This window comes from Polypterus senegalus, chromosome 8 (assembly GCF_016835505.1).
Source record: "Polypterus senegalus isolate Bchr_013 chromosome 8, ASM1683550v1, whole genome shotgun sequence".
Classification (NCBI taxonomy): Eukaryota; Metazoa; Chordata; class Cladistia; order Polypteriformes; family Polypteridae; genus Polypterus; species Polypterus senegalus.
In genome coordinates this window covers 2,087,726-2,113,528 of record NC_053161.1, presented here as the reverse complement: position 1 = coordinate 2,113,528, position 25,803 = coordinate 2,087,726, and the positions used below count along the sequence as shown (strand labels likewise).

At 37.7% G+C, this 25,803-nt stretch overlaps 1 protein-coding gene across 1 annotated transcript in view; it reads right to left on the bottom strand.

Annotated features, from left to right (window-relative positions):
- LOC120533698 (gap junction delta-2 protein-like) overlaps window positions 1-25,803 on the bottom strand; it is a 45,992-nt gene that overhangs the window by 3,134 nt on the left and 17,055 nt on the right. The window lies entirely within an intron of this gene.

The following is a 25,803-nucleotide window of genomic DNA, read 5'->3' as shown; positions in this document are numbered from 1 at the left end:
GAAAAAAATATTTGCAACATGATTATAGTATGTAGTGTGAATTTCCCAAATTATTTGCAAGATGTTATGCCTCTGAATTTTCATGCTTCAGTCCACTTTAAACACAATTCTTTTTAAAAACAATCATATTTTTAATGCTCGTAAAATTTAAACAGTTAATTGGTAAATCAGATCACCTCTGGCTATGCATATATTTTTCGATGGTAAAACGTTTAAAGAGAAGGAGTAGAAGCCGACACTTTCTGTCATCAAAGTTGGGATGGTGTTTGAGTTAGCATCTCCAACTCATAAACTCAAGGTGTTGAGTTGAAAAATTAGAAGGAAAACTTTTTTTTTTTTTTTTACGAAAACCAAAAAACTGTTTACCTGCCCCAATCAGACGAATAATTTATTTAACAAAGGAGTAAAATGTAATGTTTTTTCTTTGTCAGTGGTGTGACTGTTGTGCTTTTTTAAAAAATAAAAACGTGAGATTTAGAATAAACTCAAACTTCTCCCTTTCAAAGTCATTAATGCATCTGCCAAATTTGTGAACTTTCAAGCAGATGTTTGGCTGTTGTTTGCATCAGCTTTAAACATTTTTAGTTAAATTGAAAATCTCAAAGCTAAATAATTGGAATTCACCAGGAATATAATAGGCACTTAAGAATACCGAGTGCTTGTCCACAAGTTGTGCACAAAATTTCAAAAGAATTGTTCCATTTGTTCTTCAACTACAGTGTCCACAAAATATTTATGCATATCTTTCCAAAAATGATCAATACATGTTCTAAGGATATCAAAACATGTATTTTTTTTTATTGAAAAGATCAATTTTGTTTTCATGGAAATAAGATAAAAGCAAGTGAAAATTAGGGGAAAAAAAGAAAAATCTAAGCATTGAGTTAAAAGAAAAAAGTAATCCATGAGTACTCTAAACAAAGGTATGAGTAAAGAATAAAATAAATAGTGAGATGCCAACAATAACAGCTGAGCAATTAAAGACGTATAAAACTGATAAGTAGAAAAGTAATAAAAAGGACTAGGTTGTGGCCAATTGTGAGTACTAAATAAAAAAAAAAGCAGTGAATATGGTTATGGAACTATTGAGTGGAAATGGGCAGTGTTACATGGTAAGTGAGGAGACAGACAGTAAAAAAGTATATCACATGTAAGGAAAAAGTAGCAGTGAGAGTAAGCGGTGTAACTTATAAGGGGAAAATGAAATAAGCAGTGAGTAGCAATAATAATATGACCAATAAGTAAAAAAAAACAGCAATTATTATGCATTCAAAGAAAAAAAAAGAAAGAGAACAAAAGCATGTCAATAGTAAGTAGGAAAAAAGCAGTCACATAAGCAATGAGTAGAAAGGAAAGTAAGTGGTGAACATGTTCATGGATGCAATGAACTGGAAAACAATAAGGACTGAGTAATGCCATACGAAGAGTTAGAAAAAAAACTATGGAATTATAAAGTATGTAAAAATAGGAATTGAGCAATGTCCTGTCACCCTAAGTACAAAAAAGTAACCAGTGAGACATGGAGACAGTGATAAAAAGCAAAAAAAAAAAAAAGTAAGCATTATCATGTCACTGGGGAGAAGAAAAAATAACATATGATTATTGTTGTGTAAACAGTGAGAAAAACAGTCACTAAGTATAACTTTTGAGTTGTGAAAACTAACCAGTTATTTCAGTTGTGTAACTATCAAGAAGTAGAGGATTAAACAAGCAGGGAGGTGGCTGTGCTAACTGATGAGTAGAAAAAAGGAGCTAGTATTGTGATAAAAACAATGGAAAAATAAATGTAAACATTTGTGGTTTCCAGTGGGAAGAAAAAACATTTGCTGTTGTGACAGTTGTGTCAGTAGAACATTAATCTTTGATAATGATTATGACTAGTGATGATATTTCCGTATTTATCTTGAGTAGAAAAAATGCAGTGACCCATCATATAATCATAGAGAATGAGTAACAGATTACTATGGCTGAATAAATAGTTAATTGTTGTATAAATGGTAAATGGGCAAGAAAACAGCCAGTGAATGTGGTTGTGTAACTACACCATATAAATACAATAAAAATAACCAGTCAGTGCTATCATGCAGCTTAGGAGCAGAGAAAAGGTAAGAGCCGAACATTGTCATATAAACAGAGAGAAGAACACAGTGAACAAAAGAAACAATCCAGCATGTAGAAAAATAATCACAGGATGTAATTGTGTAACCACAGAGTACACAAATGCTTGTGAACATGGTTATATAATTAGTGAGTACAAAAATTGTAATCAGTCAGTGTCATATTATAATAGGTCAACCATCTGGTTTTAAAGCCACTCAATCCAGTTCAGAGGTGGACAGTGCTGAAGCCCATCTTAGTATTTTCTGGAGCCATTCCTAGATGGGGCACCATATTCTTGCAGACACCCACATTTAACAGTTCAAACTTTAACATTGTATTTGAAAAATAAGGAGAAGTAGAAAAAGAAACCAACTATTAGTTGGAAAGTGTTATATAAACTGAGAAAAATAAGCACTATTGTGTAACCAGTGAGTAAAACCTGATATCTGTTAGGTACCAGTAGTTAATCACATTTTTATTAAATGCAAGTTGTATACTACAGGGTTTAATAAAATAAAATTATGAATTTTAAAATGACATTCTATATTTTAATTCATTGTTGTTTAACATGGTGCCAGAGAGTTGCAATGTGTTTCATGCTGGTTGGAGGCTTAAGTAAGTTTCATTATTCTGTGTACATGTGACAAATCTAATATTACAAATACTCAGATACTCCTGTAGTGCCATCACAAGCAGAGTAATAGAACCAGTTGGGAATCATGCAATCAAAATGCTGAGTCATTAGCAAAAAGCAAAATCGTATTAACAATTATTAAAACAAAATCACTATAACTAATAAAATTATTTGGCAGTAAGTTTATTTTATTATTAGTTTAGTTAATAGGCTAAGGGAGAAAGAAAATGATATGTTGAAGCCGTGCTTCAGGTGACCAAACCTAAAAACACACACTTGATTCTGTATTAGACAGCAGTGTGCCTTAACTTACACTAAACCTTCATTAAGCGGCTCCCACTTTTCAAGCTGTTATTCATTTTTCCTGTTCCGCAAGTTGTCAACTGATACACAGGCTGTCAGATTACTTTTAGGTTGTGTTACTTCATCATGTGCTTTTACTTGGCATACACCCATCTGAAACTCTACTTGAATTTATTTAGCCTTAGATTAACACACAGCAATGTATACAAGTAAGAAACAGCATAACCACAGTTACTTTCATAGAGCAGTGTCAGATGGTGTTCTGGCATAATGATAGTCATTGATGAGATTCAAACAATTCTGTCAACATATTTGTTTAACAGAAGAGCAGAGTTTCTTAATAACATAGTATAGAGCTGGTGAGAAGGGCATAAAAGCCAATGATCATATATTCTATATTTATTTAAAATTAAGGTTATGATATCCTGTCCACACAGTTATGTGACAGACTTGTCTGACTAGTGAGTATGATAATGGGTGAAAAGATTATTAAAACCAGTTCATGTATTAACCAGTCAGCAGAGACTATTATTGTGTTTGTTAAGTCATGTGGTTAGTTAATAGGTCAATGGAAATACTTAATAGAAGCAACTTAATAAATGTAATGTAATAATAACAATAAGTGACCAGCAAGTGTAATAACTCCTGAGTAAAATCATGCAGCCAGAAAAAATAACACAAGTTATCAAACCAGTACTTATAATAACTATTGAGTAAAAAGTGAGTACAGTAACTAAAATAAGTCTCTCCAAATAAAAGGATGGGTGCTTTTGATAAGATCTTAAAAAGTGTTTTTTGAATGTTGATTGATGAAAAGCGCCCAAGCTTTTATTTCATGAGTGACGTATGAGAGACTTATTTTTTACTTTTTTAGTACATTTTTTAACTTAATATAAATGTAGTTTTTAAAAAGTATTTTTATATATATATCATTTTCAACTTTTTAGTCTTGGGTTTGTTTTAGTATAATTTTGTAATCAATATTTTAACACTTCCTTTAATATCTCTATCCGTTACTAGCGCCATCTATGGGTGAAATCTTAAACTATTCTTCATATGAAAATTTCATTTCTTAATTAACATGGATTAATTGATCAATTAGTGAAACTGATTATTGATTCATGTATTGTCATTGGAAGTGAGTAAATGTGCAAAATTTCAAGTCATTTGAACGCTAGGAAGTGGGTTAAATATTGATTACAAGATTTGTACCAGACAACAAACAGGTGAAGTTAAAATAAGAGTGGTAACAAATGATGTAGCAAATGAATATAAATAATAAACAGAGTTGTGCAACCAGTGAATTTAAGAACCAAAAAGGAGTTTAAGTAGTGAGTGTAAGGCCAGGTTTATACTTCACACGATATGACGTGTGCTCCAGTGGACGCTACTGCTACGCAAGTATTGTACTGTATCAGGGATGCCAGGGGCAACGACCCGGCCGGGACGCCGTGAGGGACCGGATGTGGGTCTGCGCCCACCCTGGATCACGTGGGGGCCACCATCCTGGTTGCTTTGGGGGCCACGGGTTGAGGGCATGGAAGCCCCACCCTGTAGGGGCCCATGGTCACCGCCAGGAGGCGCCCCTATGCCTTGGGGAAGTGTTACCTCAGCACTTCCGACACACCAGGAAGTGCTGGGGGGAATATTTATAAGGACAACCGGAGAGCTGCCGGGAGAACAGCCGGAACTTCCGCCACTCTGAGGCGTGGCCAAAAGGGGAATGCCGGGAATCACCTGGAGCTCATCCTGGAGACTATAAAAGGGGCCGTCTCCCTTCATTCAGGGCTGGAGTCGGGTGGAAGACAGACGAGGCACGAGAGAGAGTGTGGAGGCGGCCCAAAGAAAGGCATATTGTGGCCAGGACTGTGTGTTGGGGTTTGTGCACTACTTTAGACTGGGTCTTAGTAACCATTTATTGTAAATAATTTGTAAATAAAATACGTGTGGTGGTGACAAACAACATGTCCACCTGTCTGTGTCCAAGTCAGCTCCACAACTGTTTATACTTGTGTGCGTACGTAAATCTGGAAGATTCCACCAGGTGGCAGTGTGAGATATTATCACGGTGAGAACAGGTTCAGCTTTGCTGTGTTTTGAATTGCCTGAAACACCCATTAAATTCCGATGACACCTTGCCACAACATATCTGAAAAAGGATTAAATCCATCAATCCAGGGATGTGCCCATTCCAGCTAGTATTGGGCACGAGGCAGAAACAATCCCTCATCGCAAGGTGAATATAAGCACACACATACACCAGCGATGTGACACCCTGTGAGACGGCAGAGCTACCGCTCCATCACCGTGTCACCCCTATATGTGTAACTATTATTTAAACGAAATTAACGATTTATATGTAAAATGTAACATACATACATTAATGCATTTCATCATGAAAGTGATATCAAGTATAAATCTAAGAATCCTAAATGTGTAAAGAGTTGGAATATCATACATTTAATGTGTTCTGTGCGGTGATCTATTGCTGCTTGCCACTGCTGTGAGTTCAGGAGGAAGCCCCAGAAGCACCTAGCGACTAACAGCTGGGTCGGTTTTAAGATGACGTTTACGATGGTCTACTTTAATGATAAAATAAATTACGAGGTTAAAGTGGACATTTCGAGATTAAAGCCATAATTTCCACTTTAATCACAAAATACACCTTTTCACCATGCTCTTAATTTTTTTCCACTGTGGCTCAAATACAGCACTGTACATTCTGTTGCTGTTGTGAAGGTGCAAAAAAAAAGAGATGGTACAGAAGATGGCATGTAAGACTTTTAAAATGTATCGTGTCATAACGATAGGGAATAAATGACGCTTGAATATAAAAACACCACAAATGCATTTGTATGTTGGCATTTTGCTTCACCACATCAAACCATTCATCAAACATCAGAGCAGGCATATCAATCCTATAGGATCTGCAAAGTGGCATTCTGTCACATGTAGATAGTAAACAGAGACTCTGATGTCACATTCCGACTTTTATCACACTGCGCCGCTGACTTTTTGCTGGGACTCGCGCATGCGTTGCATTAATTTCTGGGGACCTGCTCAGAGGACGTGTCAGACGAATGCTGGGAATGCGTGGCAGCCATAATGCGTGCGCGTCCGCATTCTGAACGTGGAGTATAAATGAGTCCTAACAGTTACTAAGTAGAGCCAAGCAACCAGTGGGTACCAGCAAGTAATGTCATGTGTCATGAAACCACAGAGTGTAGTAAACTAAACAGTGTGTAAAAAATTAAGTGAATAACATCATGACCAAGAAATGATTCTTGATTCATGTAACCAGTGAGAAGAGTAAGTGAAGATTCAGTGAATTGCATCACACAACCAGTTGGGATAAAAAACATGTCACAGAGCTGTACACAAAGCATACTAAGGTTATGATCAGCTGGTCTATTTAATTTTTTTCTAGGTTTGCCCTGAGCTTTAAATAATATGTATACATGTAAAGACTAATGAATTTCTAACATTTTCTTTGAGTTAATTTTAATAATGTTAAAAATGATGTTTTTGATGAGTTTTCTTCCATGACTATATTTTCTGGTCCCATTACACTGATTTGAGGTGGGCTGGCGCCCTGCCCAGTGTTTGTTTCCTGCCTTGCACCCTGTGTTGCCTGGGATTGGCTCCAGCAGACCTCCGTGACCCTGTAGTTAGGATATAGCGGGTTGGATAATGGATGGATGGATGGATTACACTGATGTGATGGCTGGTTGTCAGAAGCTTGTGTCCTGGATGCCATGTTGTATGACGTCATCAGCATGACAATATTTAAGCTGCACTGGGATACTTCTTCCAAGTTCCATCATTATACATTCATCTTGTTTAGTTCTTCTCCTTGCTCCAGCTTAAGAATGGCAAAATAAATTAATAAACAGGACACTGAATTGCTCTTGAATGCATTTGTTTTCAAATTTAGCTCTTAATGAGGCGCATACAGACATTTCAATGCCTGACATTGACATATCCCTTCACTTGAATGGAAACAGTATCTCTGTAAAATAAATAAGCGTGTTTCATCTTGTTTTACTTTTCCATTAGTTATTTTTTTCTTTGTCACCTCTTTAAATTCATTTTGAGTTTTTCTGACAACTTAATTTGTCTCTGAGGCCTCATTCTCTGTGCCACTGTTCCACATAGAGGAGTTTCAAAGTCCATGTTTTGGTTTGGTGTTCATATTGTGTTTTAGACTGGGTTGATTTGTTGACAGCAATGTCTTTTATAGCTGTATCTAACTCAGGTTGCTGATTTGTGTTTTTGCTTAAGTGTTTCTTAATAAATGTAGCGTTTCTGGTGTATTGTGCTCTTGAACCATAACTGTGTTACCCTCCATAGCTTCTGATGTATGTGGCACTGGATTAAAGATTATTATTACAATATTTTTTTGTTTCATCATGAACCTATAGTTGGGAATATTTAGCTCTATTGTGACTATTTGTATACAGCTTTGTTTTGCCATTTTGTTCAACATCATGGTCATGTGTCTCCTGGCTTGGCAATTTCTCCTTCACCTTTTGAAAAGCAGCTCTGTAGGACACTTTCTTGTAATTAATACCCTGAATGCGATAACATGCTTTCCCGCTTGTAGTTCAGTCCCACTGTTTGCACTATGCATATGCATTTCAGCAGTGAAGCATTTTGTAGTTACACTTTGCATTTCCCCGCACTCATCTACAGTAGGTGTCGTCCTTACATGTCTTACAGAACATCTGAAACAGAGCAGACACAAACTGTGGACTATAGTTTGTCCTAATGAATAGTGGCAGTGTATCACAATAGTGTACCATCTTTTCTCCTGCAATGAAATTCAAAATGTCATATTCATAATGTTGACTGCAGTATTTTACAACAACTAACATTGAATACCAAATTGGCAATGGACAAAGTAAATCTGGCAAAATCCTGCTGGACCTGTCTTCCAACTATCTGATATCCATAACATGATTTAACATTTTTCATCAATCTGGCCCATACTTGGTCTACAAAAACTGCTATGCAAGCATTGCTTAGTGTCCACTATGCTTAAATATCCCTTGTGGTTAAAACCTCAGCCTTAATTAGCTGAAGTAACACAATACAGGTTGACCATCCCTAATCTGAAATGCCTCGGCCAAGAAGTATTTTGGATTTTGGAATATTTACATATGTATAATGTATGATATAATATGTATAATGTATAATGTATAATAAAATATCCTGGGGATGAAACCCAACTATAAGCACAAAATTACAGCAATTTATGTTTTATATACCTTATAAAAATAACCTAAACCTAATACTAAACCTAATATTTTAATAATTTTGGCCATGAAACAAAGCTTGTGCACAGTAGTGTCAGCAGAATACCTCTATCAGCTGATAAACAACAGCAACAACAAACATTGGCAGGCTTTCAGTCTCCACCTATGATGCAGTGTTTTGACTAAAAGTTTACTGTACACATATAATAATAAAAAAGCACAGTGAGTAATGCATGCAGGTATGGCAGTGACAGTGGTCGATAACAAACTGGTGACAACCGTGCATCCAAGCCTGTGCTCCCTCTAAAGCACACAGGTGTTATTGAGCTACTCGCCACCAACTATATACCCCGGCCCCCACTGACCAAAATATACCAAAACCCCCCACACCGTGCAGCAGTTATTGCACCTTTCACCCCTTGGTAATGCCCCAGCAGTCCTTGAAACTGCTAGTCATTTGTATGTCGGTGATTTAAGGTGCTTGAAACTTCGCTGTGGAACTGCCCCCACCCAATCATAGCTCACATGGTGGTATGTTGAGACACTTAAAATTCATTAGGGGAATTGAATCAATCTGTCAAAAATCGAACGTTCCAGTTCATGTGTTGTTCACATCCACTCATCCATAAAAGAAATATTACAGGAAACATTGGTCAGAGCCTAACATGGGTATGTGAGGTCAGGTGTGGAATTTTTCACTTGTGGCATCATGTTGGTGCTTAGAAACTTTTGGATTTTGGAAATCTGTATGTGACCAGCTATAAGCAGCTTGCAAACTTCTTGAGCATATGCGTTTATCATAACAGTCTCTTTATATACTGTAGCACACCTCAATCCCCTCGACTCACCATCTATATATTCCACAGAGAGTGCCTGAAGTATAAAATTCATTGCCATAAACCTCTCTTATTCCTCCACCCCATGTTTAAAGATGTCCTTTCCACTGTCCAAAAATGTGAACTACTTGGAATTGCAATCTGAATACCCGTCAAGCAATGTGTTCACATGATTTTAAATGTAGACTATAAATTGCCTGTAATGGCTTGTGGTCTGTGACCAAATCAAATAAACATAAGGATGAAGAAGTTTGCCAGCCCGCACTAAAGCTATTGTCTCTTGTTTAGTTTGTGAATACCACTTCTTACAAACGGTTAAACTTAGACTCACATAGCATATAGTCACACTTTTTCCTTTCTGCTCCTGCATTAGAGCTTCTCTTATACTTAACAGGGTTAGGATTAGTAGTAGGGTTAGCATCTGTTACTACATTGGTAGTGTTTTCTTTGTCTTAGTGAGCAAGAATCCCTGCTTCTGTAAATTTGTTTTTAACATCTGAAAACTGTGCTTCTGTTCAGCTGTGGGGCAAATACCCTTTGTGTATACAGCATACCCATAAACACCAGTCTGTCCATATTAAGTTTGATCTGTTGTCATTCATGGTGAGTCCACAGTTCTGCAGTATGTGAGAACAGCATTTATTCTCGATTATGGATCTCCCAAACTGGAGCATGGAGAGTAATTGAAAACTGGCAGATGTTGTGACAACTTCATGTTGATACTGCTCACTACCAAATGACACTCCAAAGATGACCCTTACACACAGCAAATGTTTTGATGCCTTTAGATTCTGGATTTAGTTCTAATCTGTGGTACCCCCATTTAAGGTCTACCTTTCTGAAAACAATTGAGCCATTAAGTCAATACAGCAGTTCCTCAACTTGTTGAGTGGGCATCTCCCATGTATAATGGCTGTATCCACTTGCCTCGTGTCCAGACATAGTCTAGTGCCCTTGCCTAATCTGGGTACTATAACAACTGTGTTTACCCATTGAGTTGCACCGTTTACTGGTTCTGTGCTTACAATTCTAACCACTCTGTGATTTTAACATCCACTGGTTCTCTAGGACAGGGGTCCCCAACCCCCAGTCCACGGCCCACTAGCAGGCCGCAGCCATCTGACAGCTGGGCCGCGAGAGAACTGCTGGCAACAGAGACTCACTCAGTGAAGGGCTACAGCAAAATGGCTGCCCCCTTCACTGATGACACTTTTCAGAACGCTAGGTGGGCGGGGCTTTGCAGCGGCGCAGAAAGAGGAGAGAGACCGCAGTGAGAGAGTACTACAACAAAGTATTTTTATGGTCCCGACAGTTTCCCCATATGACACGAGTCTATACCAATCTCGTTACTATGAAGTACATTCAGCAGATACTTTCATTACAACAAAGTGACCTTGAAATGCTTGAATGAATCATCCACAGAGCAGTTAGTTCTGTGGTCACAACTCAGTTACGCACATTTGCACAACGATCCCCAAACAGAAACATTGTAAAAAAAATTTCTTTCTTCGAACTTTCCTCATACTGTTTTTTTGCTGTTTTTGTTTTCTGTGGTTTTCAGTGATACCTTCTGCTTATTGCTCATCAACATTTGAAAAACATCCATTGGAATTTAACTCATTGTCACCCTCCTATAAAAACGGCAGACATGAAAAAATGATAACAGTGTTAATGTTTGTGATGTGAAATCTGTTGGAATGACAAATGCAATGCATATATCTTTGTTATTTGCAAAAAAAGAAGAAAAATGTCAGGTTGCAAACTTATGTTAACTGCTGCATTTGAAGACAGTTTTTATGTGGTTCAGTGATGCTCGTTCAAGAAACATTCCCATTAATGTGGCAATTATTCAAGAAAATGTGAGGTTTCTAAACTCTCTTGGGACCTCCGTCAATGGGACATCACGCCGAAGAGCGTCCCAAAGTGCGATCACCAAGTCTGTTTAAGATTGTTTACCTGTTGCCTGGGCAACAGCAGGCTCACAGCTCTGCTGCATCTCTCCACCAAAGCAAACAGAAAAGATCTCAATGGGTGATGCAAGGAACATTGTAAATGCAGAGAACAGGATTACTTGATTACTGATCTGGCCACTACCCTGCCTGACTGCTGTGTCTGTTTATAGGAGAGTGGCAGATCCTGCTACAATAAATAACCGTGCAGTTCCTGTTTCAAGCTGAATAAAGCTGGTTTTGCTAAAGTACTGAGACTCAGTCTTGTATTTTGGGGTGTAAGACAGGGACTTATAGCGCAACCATGATCTTTTAGGAATTGCTTCTGTGGCGCTTCACTGCAGCACTGTGAGCCAGCTGTTGCCCTGCCCCGGCAACGGACAAACAAGAGACAAAAATCTCGCTTCGGGACACACTTCAACATGACATTCCCGTTAGAGGATCCGAAAAGAGTTCAGAAACATCACAATATGAACAGGCATACAGGCACTATTGAGCACCCCACCTTTGCCCACTCTGCAGACTCTGTATCCAGCCAGGCTGGAGGAGTGCTGGAGGAGCCTGAGGAGGAAAATCTGAGGCAGCGGTGGAGCAGCAGCACGTGGGGCAGAGGCAGAAGATACCCGTTGTTCAAGTTGACAAATAAAGGGGCTGCATTCCATGCCAAACTTGATTTATGGGGCCGACGAATGAACATTGGGATTTTTGATATGTTTCAAATGTTAGCAGAGGTTGTTAAAGATACCAAGCCAGGGCCTTCTTTCTCCCATCTGGTGTATCATCACCTATCTCAGCTTTCAATAGAATTTGAGCATTATTCCCAACCACAAAAGACCCCCGAAATGGGAAGGAATGGATCCGTGACCCATTTGTGAATAAGCCAGGTGAATCAACTTTGGCTGTGCTTGAAGAGGAGGAACTGCTTGAGGTTGCAAATGATGGTGACCTTAAAAGTATGTTTGAGACAACTTTAGATCTCCATACGTTTTGGATTAAAGTCAAAGCGGAATATTCTGAGGTTGCCACAAAAGCACTGAAAAGTCTGCTTCCATTTCCAACATCCTATCTTTGTGAGGCTGCGTTTTCTGCAGTGACAACAACCAAAATGAGATTACGGAGTAAACTAAACATAAGCAAAACACTTTATGTGTCGCTGTCTTCCATTATCCCCAGATGGGATCATCTGGTTGCAGGAAAACAAGCTCAGGGCTTAATAATAATAGAAATGTAATGTAAATTGTGTATAAAACTGCCCTATTGCCTTGTTAGCATTTTGGTATTCTTTGGTCATTTAGACTTTAATTTGGAGAAATTTAAAATTCTAAATTTTCAAATCTGAGTGCTTAATAACCAGTAGAGTTAGGTAGCCTTTTATTATAGTCTTGTAACTAATGAAAACAACAAGCAATGAAAAGAGTCTGTGGAGTCAGTACTTTCTAGCTGCAGAATTACATATTTGTCCAGGCTACTCTGAACTCGATTTGGGCAGTGCAATCTAGGGATACACCATTCAGGTTTATTTTAGAGCCAATACTAATCACCAATATCATGCTACTGGACCGGCTAATTTAGATACCAATTCTGAATTTTAGCTGTTTTTTTTTTCTTTATCTCTTTAAAAAAACTTTTACATTTAAGCTCCTCCATCAAACACATAGAAGCCTTATGCTCAATATTAAACTCTTATCTTTTGTGTTTTTATGATTAAATTATAGGCCACAAATGTTACCTGTTCATTTTGAATTTAAAAAATTCTGAAGGTTTATTGTTCATTAATTATAAAAATGCTAAAATTAATAAAATTCCCTTAAAATACATAATTGTTACCTAATTAAATATGTAAATAAACCATTTATCCTTAATACATTTGGAATTAAAGAAAGTAAAATGCTTCTAATAACTGAAGCCTGTCATGCTGTTTAATTTCTTCTGTGATCTACTTATCAAGCTTAATTTAAAAAAGTAGTTTTCACGGTTTCTCTAACAAAATATACATATATATTCTCACACATTGATATTCAATTAATTGATACTGGTAGTTAAACATGGAATTAAATGTAAATATACATGCACCTATAGGATTCAATCATTTTCAATTATTATTAACTGCATTACAGCTTTTTTACTATTAAAATGTAAATTATATTTATACTGGGTTTTTGTGTGCAGTGTACCAGCTAGACATTTCTAATACTTCAGGTGTAATTCTAAACATTTAAGTTATCCAGTAGTTGTTTCTTACAAAAGTTTATAGTGTATGACTCATGAAAACAAATAACAAACACAGTACAGACCTTTTAAAAAGCCAAACATCTATCAAATGCTCCTAAGATGTTTATCAAGAAGATACAAGGCTAGCATGCTTAACAAGTTTGTTAGTAAAATAGAATTTTATGTTAACAAATCTATCACTTACTAAGCATCAGTTTCAAATTCTGTGTCTCTTCTATTTCTAACTGAAAATGTGAACTGCTGTACTTAACACAAGCTTATTTACTGTCCAAACTCAGACAAGCAGTGACCATGTGAATTAAAGAACAAAATAAAAAGGTCTGAATTTATTAAAGTTACTTTTCTTGCTGTTTGTTTAATTGCACAAGACGACTTCTGTGATTTGTTTTTCTCAGTTTATTACTCCACTTTCTTTAATGTAAAGGCTAATATTCCAATCTTCTTTCTGTCTCTCTGTCCTTGGTAAAATCCACCATACTGTTTGCTGTTTACAAGACGTTTGCAGCATAAAGGACATGTACTAGCTCAGCTACTATACCACCTTAAGTAATGGAGCACTCCCAGTAAATTACTGTGAAGCTCAGAAGAGTAGATCCTGAAAAAAATATTTTTTTTTTATTGGCCAATGTAGCGCCTTCTGATTGAATCTTTTGCAGTGAAAATTGGATGATCATTCAGAGTATCACTAGTACAATCCATAGCTGATGACTGCACTGGTAACTTCACTTTGGAAGGTTGTGTTATCACAGTAGAACCATTGCCTTAAAGGCAGTTGTATAATGAGAGGGCAGCAGGGGTGGTCTCTATATCCCATAATAATGGACCAGTAAACTGGGGATTGCCTGTAGCTTTAAGGGAAGTTGGTGATCCAGGAAGATAGTCAATTGAGTTTCCAAGGTTAGTCCCAATCACAGAAGTAATTTCTGGAATACCCCCTTCTGGTCATTCTGGTGGTTGAATGGGAGACAAGGGTCAAGTTGCAAGAAAATTAGGTGAGCATAGTGGGAGATATGGAAGGGATGGGAAACCAGTGATATTGCTGTGTTTGTAGGAGAGTAAGTGCACATGGCATCCTACCCATTAGCAGGGATGAACATCTTGTTGTGTTGGCTCAGCAAGGCTACATTTAACTTGATTTTATGAATTTAGTTTGTGCTTTGTTACTCCTTAGGTTTTCCCATTATTATGTACTTTAGTTTTGCTAATAAAATACCATTTTATAACTTTAACCTCATTAGCTTATTTTTGGGTAACTCCAGAGCAGTGACCAAAGGCTACAAGCTTTGTGACTCGTCTGTAATATAGTAATGTCATTATATTAGTCAAATGATTGTTTCCTCTGGGGATCAGAATATGCTAATTGCTGTAATTATTATTTGGTGGATATGAGACACAACCAATTGGTTATTAACTTTACTCTAGTTTTAAGCCTTTAATCACTGCTGCTCTGTAATGGCTGAATAGTCTTTTCTCTTTTTATGCAGAACATTTGCTTGTGTAATTAGTAAGGAAAAATGTAGCAGTCTCACTGCTTATTCTTAGCGCATTTGTCTTACTAATGCTCCATTTTTTTTTTTAAAGAGCTCATTTTCTCCATGGCAGATTTCATTTTTTCATAATACCCCTAATGTAGGTAATCCTGGACAGAAGTGACGACTGAACTGAAAAATACAGTTGAGAGCTAACAAGCATAGCATTTTAAGAGTCATGCACAGCATTGTAGATAAGAGTGCAGGTAAATGGCCCTAAATATTACTCTAGGGCCAACATTCTCTCCAACATTTGTGCAGTATGACATTGCTTGAAGTTTTTTTTTTCATTTAAAAACACAAGATCGGTCATGTCTCCATATTTACAAATGATTTGACATATGGGATTCTATGCTTTTTTAAATGTCAGGTATAAACAAGACCTCTTTTAGGTGGTCCCTATATCCAACCTGGTATTGCATAGAAGAGACAGTAGACATCTGTAGACATGTGACATTGAATGCTTTAGAACCTTTACTACATCCTTTGCTATGTATGGTTAGCTGTGGTCTGCTGAAGCTAATCCTTTAGGATAAGCCATTCACATTAAACTTGTCAGACAGCAGTATAATTTGAGAACAGCCTATAAACTCAGGCTGAATCACTTGCATTGTCAAGATCTTAGTGAAATATGTGAGGATCAGGATAGGCTTAGGAGGTAGGTAGTAACAACACGGGGCTCTGTTTTCAGTCCCCTCTGTGTAATTCCAGCAGTAGAAATAGGTGCCCAGTTGTACATAAAAACCATTACTCATTTTTTATGTTTGATTCCTTTTTCCAAGGTTGCATTTATGATCACAACATAGGCAGATTCAATGACATGGTTACGGTCAAACAGTGAGTTTGTGATGAGATCTGACCTAGTAACTTTGGTTTTCATATCTTTAAGTTAGGCCTTTTAATTAACTTATTACATTTATATAGTGCTTTTCAAACCTTCTGAAAGTGCTTTACATAGACTTGGAAAACACTTGAAGAACATTTTGATCATTCGACCAAGGTTTGCCTTTCACTGTTACTGCATGAAGAAGGAGTTTCCTTAATCAGAAGTAGGCTATCAAGGGCAAAGGTGGATGGTGAGGTGACACAATAGAGAGCTCTGTCCATATGCAGGGGTAATGTAATTGTGCCAATGAGCAAAGAATAAGAATGAAAGGAGTACATCACAGTAATCCTCACTAATACCAATTTAACATTGTCAATGCACTTTAAGGCATGCCTTTAAAATGTTACTAGAAACCCACATCAGCAGAGGGAGAACAGGATAAGTCCACACAGAGGGCACCTAGCTACCAATTAATCCTACTGTATACCCACGTACCATATGGCAGCAACACTACATACTGTGCCACTGTGGCATCAAAAGGTTCGTTTATCTCAGGTCACATACAGTAAGCTTATGCACAGTTAACACATCTGGTCTGAAAAAAACTCTTGTATTGGTGGTAAGTTCAGACATGGATGCACCAATCCTCAAAAAAGACACACTGAAACTAAAATTAAGTTGTTTTGTTGTTTATATGAGAAAAAGTGTGCTGAATGACTGTTACTCTGTCTGTTGATGAGGAGCCCATCTCTTTTGATTAGAGAGTCCTTAAGATCACATAGAAAACATTAAATTATGGGACCTGAATGGTCTACAATTAAAGTTCCATTCGCATGGCTTCAAGATGGACTTAGTGCAGCAATTATTGTGATTTAGGGGTTAGTCGGGATCCTTATGATCAAGTGTCCCCACTTAAGAAAATAACATAGAAACAATTAGCTGGATTTAGCCTTACTGGTTTTAAGCTCTCTATTTCTCTGTCATGGTTTTCAATTCAAATGTTTCTTGGGTATTCGCAGAATCCAATGCAACAAGTATTTACAGTACCTGGCCTTACTACATCAATAAGGTATGAAATGCACTGTTTTTAAGTATTGTATTGTGTTTCTGTTCAGTTTCTTCCAGCTTAAATTTTCCATGAACCTTTAGCCTCTAATTCATAATTAACTAAGCTTCCTGTCTCCTATAAAGTACTGGTCATCATGTCCACAGGACAGGTGGAGCCCTTCCCAACAGTCATCAGGGGCAAGGCCATCACAATAAAATGTTACCAATATGTGGATCCTCATTTAATGATATTTATAGCAATCTGAATACCTGAGGTAATAATCTGTTAAGTATTATATAATGTTTGCTAATGGCTTATTAACGGCAGTGAGTATGAAAAGTACCAGTAGATGAATATTATTTAATTTAAAATTATTTCAGTGTACTGTACATCAATGAAGAATCTTTTAAGAATTTTATATTGCTTAATAGCTTATTAAAAAAAGTTATTGAAGTGTTACAAAGCACTGTATATGGAAGGAATGTTTTCTAGTACCGTATACACTTTGTGTTGATAAAAATGCTTTTTGATTTTGTTGTGGTAAGTGCAAAGGCATTGAGGTGTGATGCTTGACGTTATGCTCGATAAATTTGTCGCAGTGTGCCATCATTTGTAGGTCATTTATTAGTTAGTGCTCGTGTTATATGAAAATGATCAAGTATTGTGTAAGAAATTGTCAGCTATGAAAGAAATGTGACTTCTTCATCTTCAAATGTGATATTACTTTTGTAGGGGGTGTAAACATAAATAAAACATTTGCTAGGGATGCTGGGCATAGAGAAGGTTGGGAACCACTGACCTAAATACACCCACTTCCATTTTCTTGCTTGAAAATATTGACAACAATGTAAAATGTCTGGTTGAGTTTGTAGAGACTTAAGTTAAAGGGAATAATGGAAGGGGCTGTAGGAGAAGCAAGCTGAATCACATGTTTGTCTCTTTCTTCCACTTTCTTCAAAAGCTGCTGATCAAGATGAAGAACAGTAACCCATACCTGTCTCCCCCCATCTGTCTTCCTCCTGCCATACTCATTATGCCAAATTTGGTTTATGACTGGATGGGCGCAGGATACTGTGTGTCATTTCTGAATGCAAGAGTCATCTCTAGTGGTGTGTTTGTCTAGCCTTAACTCTAGATCGAACAACCTCAGCAATAAATGAGAATTATCCCACCAGGGACCCCAAACCTTTTTTTTAATGTCTTTGTTAAGGTGATTTTCCAACATATTCATCTTAGACTCATAAATCAAATGCGATCTGATATTGGATCAAGAAAGAACATGGTTAGAGTTATGATTTCTCATAAGTATTGCAACTGAGAGATAACATTTCACTGTTTTTTCACCTTTTTCAATAGCTTTAATTGCCTAAATCCCAAACATTAAAATGACAAGGGGACTGATTTATCAAGTATTTATCTTAGCAAGTTGAACCATAGAAGACGTATCGTAAGTGCAGTTATTACAGTAGGTGTCCTTACCTGTATTCTGATATTGCTGCACTACTAGGTACCACATTTGTTTACATCACTCCATTGTCTTAAGCTCAAAAGCACTTAATTGGAGTGATACATATGAAGTGTGGCTAATATCCCTTGCTGTGCCTTTCTATTTACATTCGCCTTTTATTTTCTTTTTATCAATCCATTTCAATTCTGCTTGCTTATTACATTGTATGTAATATTTAGTGAAAAATTACAGTAACATAACTACCAAGCCACAAACAATAAAGATCAAAAACAGCTCATATTTCTACTTACTGAGTTAAAGACTGTCTTTTTCTGTTACAAATAAAGGGTGAAAAGAAGTGAAATCTGTTTTGACATAGTTGAATCCATCACCACTTCACTTCCAGTGTGATGTCAGGAATGATCAGGCATGAAAAAATAAAGTTGTCCTGCTCCATTGTATTTGTTTGTATGGACAGAGAGATTGTTTAATGGAGTCTTGGAAAGTTAGAGGATGCCTGAGGAGTGGAGAAGGAGTGTACTGGTACCGATTTTTAAGAATAAGGGGCATGTGCAGAGATGTACTGACTACAGGGGGATCAAATTGATGAGCCACAGCATGAAGTTATGGGAAAGAGTAATGGAAGCTAGGTGAAGAAGGGAAGTGATGATTAGTGAGCAGCAGTATGGTTTCATGTCAGGAAACAGCACCACAGATATGATGTTTGCTTTGAGGATGTTGATGGAGAAGTATAGAGAAGGCCAGAAGGAGTTGCATTGCATCTTTAAGCGGACCTAGAGAAAGCATATGACAGGGTGCCTCGAGAAGAATTGTGGTATTGTATGAGGAAGTCGGGAGTGGCAGAGAAGTATAAGAGTTGTACAGGTCATGTATGAGAGAAGTGTGACAGTGATGAAGTCTGCGGTAGGAGTGACGGATGCATTCAATGTGGTGGTGGGATTACATCAATGATCAGCTCTGAGCCCTTTCTTATTTGCAATGGTGATGGTCAGGTTGACATTCAAGATTAGACAGGAGTTGCTGTGGACCAGGATGTTTGCTGATGACATTGTGATCTGTAGCGATAGTAGAGAGCAGGTTGAGGAGATCCTGGAGAGGTGGAAATATGCTCTAGAGAGGAGAGGAATGAAGGTCAGTAGGAATAAGACAGAATACATGTGTGTGAATAAGAGGGAGGTCAGTGGAATGGTGAGGATACAAGGAGTAGAGTTGATGAAGGTGGATGAGTTTAAATACTTGGGATCAACAGTACAGAGTAATGGGGATTGTGGAAGAGAGGCGAAAAAAGAGCGGTGGAAATGGTGGAGAAGAGTGTCAGGAGTAATTTGTTACAGGCAGGTATCAGCAAGAGTGAAAGGGACGTCTTTTGGACAGTAGTGAGACCAGCTGTGTTATATGGTTTGAAGAGGGTGGCACTGACCAAAAAACAGGAGACAGAGCTGGAGGTTGGAGAGTTAAAGATGCTAAGATTTGCATTGGGTGTGACAAGGTTGGATAGGATTAGGAATGAGTACATTAGAGGGTCAGCTCAGGTTGGACGGTTTGGAGACAAAGTCAGAGAAGCGAGATTGCAATGGTTTGGACATGTGCAAAGGAGAGATCCTGGGTATATTGGGAAAAGGATGCTAAGGATAGAGCTACCAGACAAGAGAAAAAGAGGAAGGCCTAAGATGTGGTGAGAAAGGACATGCAGGTGTAACAGAACAAGTTGCACTGGACAGAAAGATATGGAATAAGATGATCTGCTGTGGCAACCCCTAATGGAAGCAGCCAAAAGAAAAAGAAGACAGGGAAGAACACAGCACGTGATGGAACCCTATTTAGCTCAGACTGTAGGCCTCAGAAGGGAGAAGCCAATAGGTACCCTATGAAGTGACCTGCAAGGATGTTTTTCAGCACTCCAGCTCTTAGCCCCAAGAAGTAAACAAACACCACATATAAATAACCAGGAATGAAACCTGGAAAAAGAAAATTTTAATACAGGAAAAGCAAAAGATTTAAACATTTTATATTTATTTTTTAATGTTTATTGTTTTTGTAAATTTTGCAACTTCCCTCCATTTGTGTTGTGTGTTTATGCTTTTTTGACAAATTATAATTCATAATTAATCTATTAGGGGCTAACTGAAAAGCCCTCTTTAACCTACCTGTTGTCCTCATTTATCAGCAACTGTTGACACATGTTGTTTTTCTCTTTTTACACAAACTGTATAATTGTTTTAAGTATAATTACAAAAAGTCCTCAATTGCTAGTTTATTCCTCTTATCAGAGCCAGAAAATCCATTAGGCAACCACCTAGGGAGTCATTTATGAAAGTTGCAGGTGTGTGTTCCAGACAATGAGGGGGAACCCACCTTCCTCACACCTCCCTCCCCCAGCTGCCTTGGGCTCAATATGAGCTTAGACTGTCACTGCCTATTATAATCCTCTGAAAATGTTATACTTTGCAATGATAAACAGATGTCTGCTCCACATTCCACTATAATGTATTTTCGTTTGAGCAAAGTCCTGATGGAACCTTTCTCCATATTCATCAGAGGCTGCTCAAATGTTCTCAGGGAAAAAATCCAAATGGCAGTGTAGAAAATGGATGTTTAATGACCTCTTAACACCCAAGTGATAGGTAGGGAGAGAGAAGCTGCTTAACTAGTTCCACTGAATTCTGCCTTTGTATTTCCAAGAAAGTTGTGGCACATGCCACAAAGTGTGTATTCTTTTACCGTTTGCCTACTCTTTTCCTGGTCAAAACAATGGATGGATTTACCTGGCCTTGCATATTTCTGTAAAAACCATTTAAACAATACCTTTCTCTTTTCTGGACAATAAAATGTTTTCTTTCTTACATTCTAAATATAAATTCCTGGTTATTTTGAAGGAATAAGGAGAGAAAAAATTATTATGAACAACGAATATGTAGCAATTACTATAAAAATACTACAAATGTGTCTTTTTTTCTACCTCAGCAATCATTGAGAGAGAGAGAGAGACTGAAATTTGTGATTTCAAAATATACTTCAAATAATATTCTGAGCATGAAAAACACATACGCCATAAAATTAAAAGCCATGGGAATGGTTTGTGGCAGATAAATTCCAATTGCAGAAGTGGATTCAGCACCCCTACATCAATACATTACATTAATTTTTATGAGGGAGGATTTTGGTGCAGACCAGTGTTATTTTTGAATTGCCTCTTTCATCGTTTATTCAGTATTTAGTTTTGTCTTTTCTATTTTCTTTGAAAAAAATACATTTTTCATCTATTTTTGAGTTCTTGCAGATATTTTATTTATATAATACAAGTAATCCTCGCTATATCGCGCTTCGACTTTCGCGGCTTCACTCTATCGCGGATTTTAAATGTAAGCACATCTAAATATATATCACAGATTTTTCACTGGTTCGCCGCTTTCTGCGGACAATGGGTCTTTTAATTTAGGTTACATGCTTCCTCAGTTTGATTGCCCAGTTGATTTCATACAAGGGATGCTATTGGCGGTTGGCTTAGAAGCTACCCAATCAGAGCATGTATTACATATTAACTAAAACTCCTCAATGCTATAAGATATGCTTCCCGCGCGGTGCTTGTTTGCTTCTCTCTATCTTTCTCACTCTCTCTGCCTGATGGAGGGGGTGTGAGCAGAGGGGCTGTTTGCACAGAGGACACGGACGCTCCTCTACAAAATGCCGCTTTATCGCGGTGCTTCTGTATACTTAAAAGCATGTATTGATTTTTTGATTGTTTGCTTTTCTTTGCGAGCGCTCTCTCTGACATTCTCTGCTCCTGACGCTCCTTTATGACGGCGCTCCTTTGAAGATAAGATATGTTTGCTTTCTTTTAATTGTGAGAAAGAACTGTCATCTCTGTCTTGTCATGGAGCACAGTTTAAACGTTTGACTAAAGGGTGTTATTTCATGTCTAGAGGGCTCTAATAATGTTAACAGTGTGGGAGAGTTTATAAGGGCTTAAAATATATTAAAATAACTATACAAACATATGGTTTCTACTTCGCGGATTTTCACCTATCGCGGGGGGTCTGGAACGCAACCCCCACGATCGAGGAGGGATTACTGTATCTCTCTCTATATAAAATCCAATGTCTGTCTGTCTGTCTGTATGTCTGTCCAATTTTCACGAGAGAACTACTTAACATATTTAGATCAGGTTTTTTTCTATAATTTGCTTGAACGTTCCAGTTGATTTTGCGACTTTTGTCATCACACTAAGTATCATAGTTTGGTTGCAGCACAGATGTATTTGTGTGAATCCTAGAGACAGGCTGCGGGCTGAGGGGAAGTGGAGGTGGGACCTCAGGAGTAGGGAGCTGGGTCGGGCCGTTCTCACTTACGTGCCAGCCTATATTCGAGTCACTCTACCTTTCCCACGTGTTGGAGTGTACCTTGCCTCCGCTTAGCTAGCGATACCTGTATGTTAAGCAGACATTATCATCTACAGATTGGTAAAGAGTAACGTTTGACTTTTTAAGTGAGCGATCACAGCTACATGTGTTTTAGAGGGTAACTGCTCATTGGCAGAGATTTCATGGCCACATGCTTTTCTCCCCACGTGGGGTGGGGGGACACTCTCCCATCAGAGCTGAACGTGATCAGATAGCTGAACGCTGGAGTGTACCTACCTTCCGCTTGGCCAAAGATACCTTGCCAAGTTTTTACATTTTTGCCAAAGAAATCACAGGTTACATTTTCACTCCTGATAGCAAAACCAAAAATATATATCAAGAGTCCCTCTGATACGAAAGCTAACAATAGGAATTCTTCTCAATACAAATGATTACATTTTGTAAAAATTTTTTATTGATTTTTAAAGTTTGTCCTGTGTCACTGCTACGCATGTGGAGCCATGGGAAACAGCTAGTATTAAATATAAAACTTTGCTTGGGTGATGGGTTTTGGGATTCCCTTCCCCTGTTATGGCATTGTGTGGAGGAGGCAGATAGGTAATATATTTTTAACAGCCAGAGATCAAAGCAGAGGGTCAATACCAGAGAACTAGACTTGCTATCAACTTAGTTGAAAGTGCTAATCAGGTATTCAAAGTCAGGAGCACAAGCCAGGAGTCTGAATCAAAATAATCTTTCAGGAAATAACTCTCCAACAAAGAATTTTGGAGAATTTTTGTTTATATCATTTGCATGTCAGATTCTTTCAGGGCAGCAGTGCTAGCTGCACTACTTATCTGACATTATACTCCAAGCTCTTCAGGCTTCCTGGACTTTTTGTAACATTGTAGCAATGATAACCAAATTGCAAAATCTATAATAAAAGCAAAATGCTGTCCTGTAAGATGTGGTATTGTTTCAAATATTAAACTATTTCATGTAGAACAAATGTATTAATGCCTAATGATTCTCCTTATACTCATGAATAGGTTGGAATATGACAATTATAATGCATTTGGGGACGTAAAATAAACAAAAAACAAAAGCCTGGTCATAATATTTCATTTTTTGGGTTTGGCCTTAATAGGCCTCTTTTGAGTCTAGAGGCCTCAGGTCTTTTTGTAAGTATTCAGGCCTGATTCACAACACAAAACATGAGCAGAAACAAACAAGAAAACTACAACCTTCAGAAAGGATTGTGCCAAGAAAAGCTCAGGAAAAGCTGACAATTCATTACCTGTACATTTACTATATTTTAAAACAATGATTGATGTAACATTATACACTAAGCACAGTGGAGCACCTGTACACACATGCTGACACAGTTTGCACATAAGACTCACATAAGACTCACAGATAGCATGAACTTCAGAATTGTTGGAGTCACACTATAAGCTATTATAGGCGGCTGCAGGTAAGCACTGGAATTTTACAAATAGTAATACAATGTTCTAGTGAAGCATAACAGCCTGCAATTAGACCTTATAAAGAAAAAGGCCCATCTTGTCCAGTATTGTTGGCATAATCTCTGTGGGTTAGGAAAAGGATGGATAGAGCTACTGGGTCACATATCTTGCTGTTCCTACTAAATTTCTAAAGTGGTTGGCCACATTGAACAGTGTTTGCACTTTGGTTGCAAGGTGAAATAAGAGAAGCAAAATAAAGTCAATGTTTCTTTTCAAAATATTCACAATTTTTTGATTAGGATACAATATATCAGACATTATTGCCTCTATTAATGGAGAATGCATCCTGAAATAAATATAACAACTAGAAATGAGTTGAGCCCCCTTCATAATGTCAGATGTAAATTAGCCGTAGTACCCTAGAGCAGGTTAACTGGGCTCTGCCATTCCTCACTTGCAGCGACTTTGGTAAAGTGTGCAAGACAATCAGCTGATATTGCCGTCTGTGCAGCTGATTAGAGAATCTTAAAGCATCAACTGTGGGCAACAAAGATCTTTCAAATGGTCTCTGGAATAAACTTTGATAAGTTTTTTCTAATTAGCTAAGTACAGTCATTATTGTTAGGAGTTGTCTCAGTCTGAAGGTTGGCAGTGAGTCACAAGCTCCCATTCTCCAGCTCAGAGGTGAGTGCTTTGCAGCATGAACTAAATGGAGATCTTCTTTAGTCAGCCACTCGGCGCCATTCCCAACACTGTGAGAAGTGTTCCTCCTGGTGATGTCAGCTGAACTCTTTGCGTGTCAGCCCCCACCGTCTTCTTGCAGTATCACCACTACAGGAGTGGAATGTGTGTGGTGCCACCTGTATGTTATATAGACCTAGTTACCATACCCAGCAAGTAAGAGACTGCTGATGGACCACCACAGGAGCTTTTAATGTAATGTAAAAACTTGCTGGTGAATGCGTTTCATAATTTTATCCTATCTTCTTCACACTTCTAAGAAACAGTGTCTGGATCTTGAATACTATGTAAAATTCTGGTTATCACACCAGCAAAACTGACATAACGACACAAGAGAAGTTCACTGCAGGACCAAAGAGCACATTCTTCTCTCACAGGCTAAAGGAATTAAACTTGTTTAATTAATATTAATACTAGATTCTTAAAATAATAATAATCCAGCAGAACACTTTCAACAAAATAGTGAATTTTGCACTTGAAGACATTGATGGAAATTAAAGGGAAGGGTGTAACAATCAATGGTTATGGGAATCTGGAACAGATTCTGGAACAATACAATTGAGATGACATATTGGAAGACATTGAGATAATGTGGCAACTTAGCTATTGCTAAACAAATAAGAATGATGGACTGAATGAAAGGAATTTACCCTGAAAGGAGTCAGATATCTGAATTCCAACCAATGTTTTCAGATTTTTATTTATTATTGATTTTTTGGAACAGTGCTGACTCAGTGCTCAAGGGACCAGCATTCAAGATGTGAATGTTACATTGTACTCCCTTGATTTATTTTATAAGCATTGTGCTACACAACCCTGCTACATAAAAAATAAAAAAATTTAGATTCTTGATCTCTAAATCCTTATATAATGGGAAGAGACCCTTCTTTAAGTTTTTACCCTAATTCGTGATAAACCAGAGGTTGGAGTCTCCTCACCAGATTTTGGACCGTACCATTGGGCTTTTGTTCCGCACCTAGTTTGCAACTGGTTTAATTCCTCCTTTTAATCGCCCTGCCTGATTTGCCATTGAATCCAGTGTACCTGCCTTGAGAGTTCTTTGTCTCTCTCTCTCT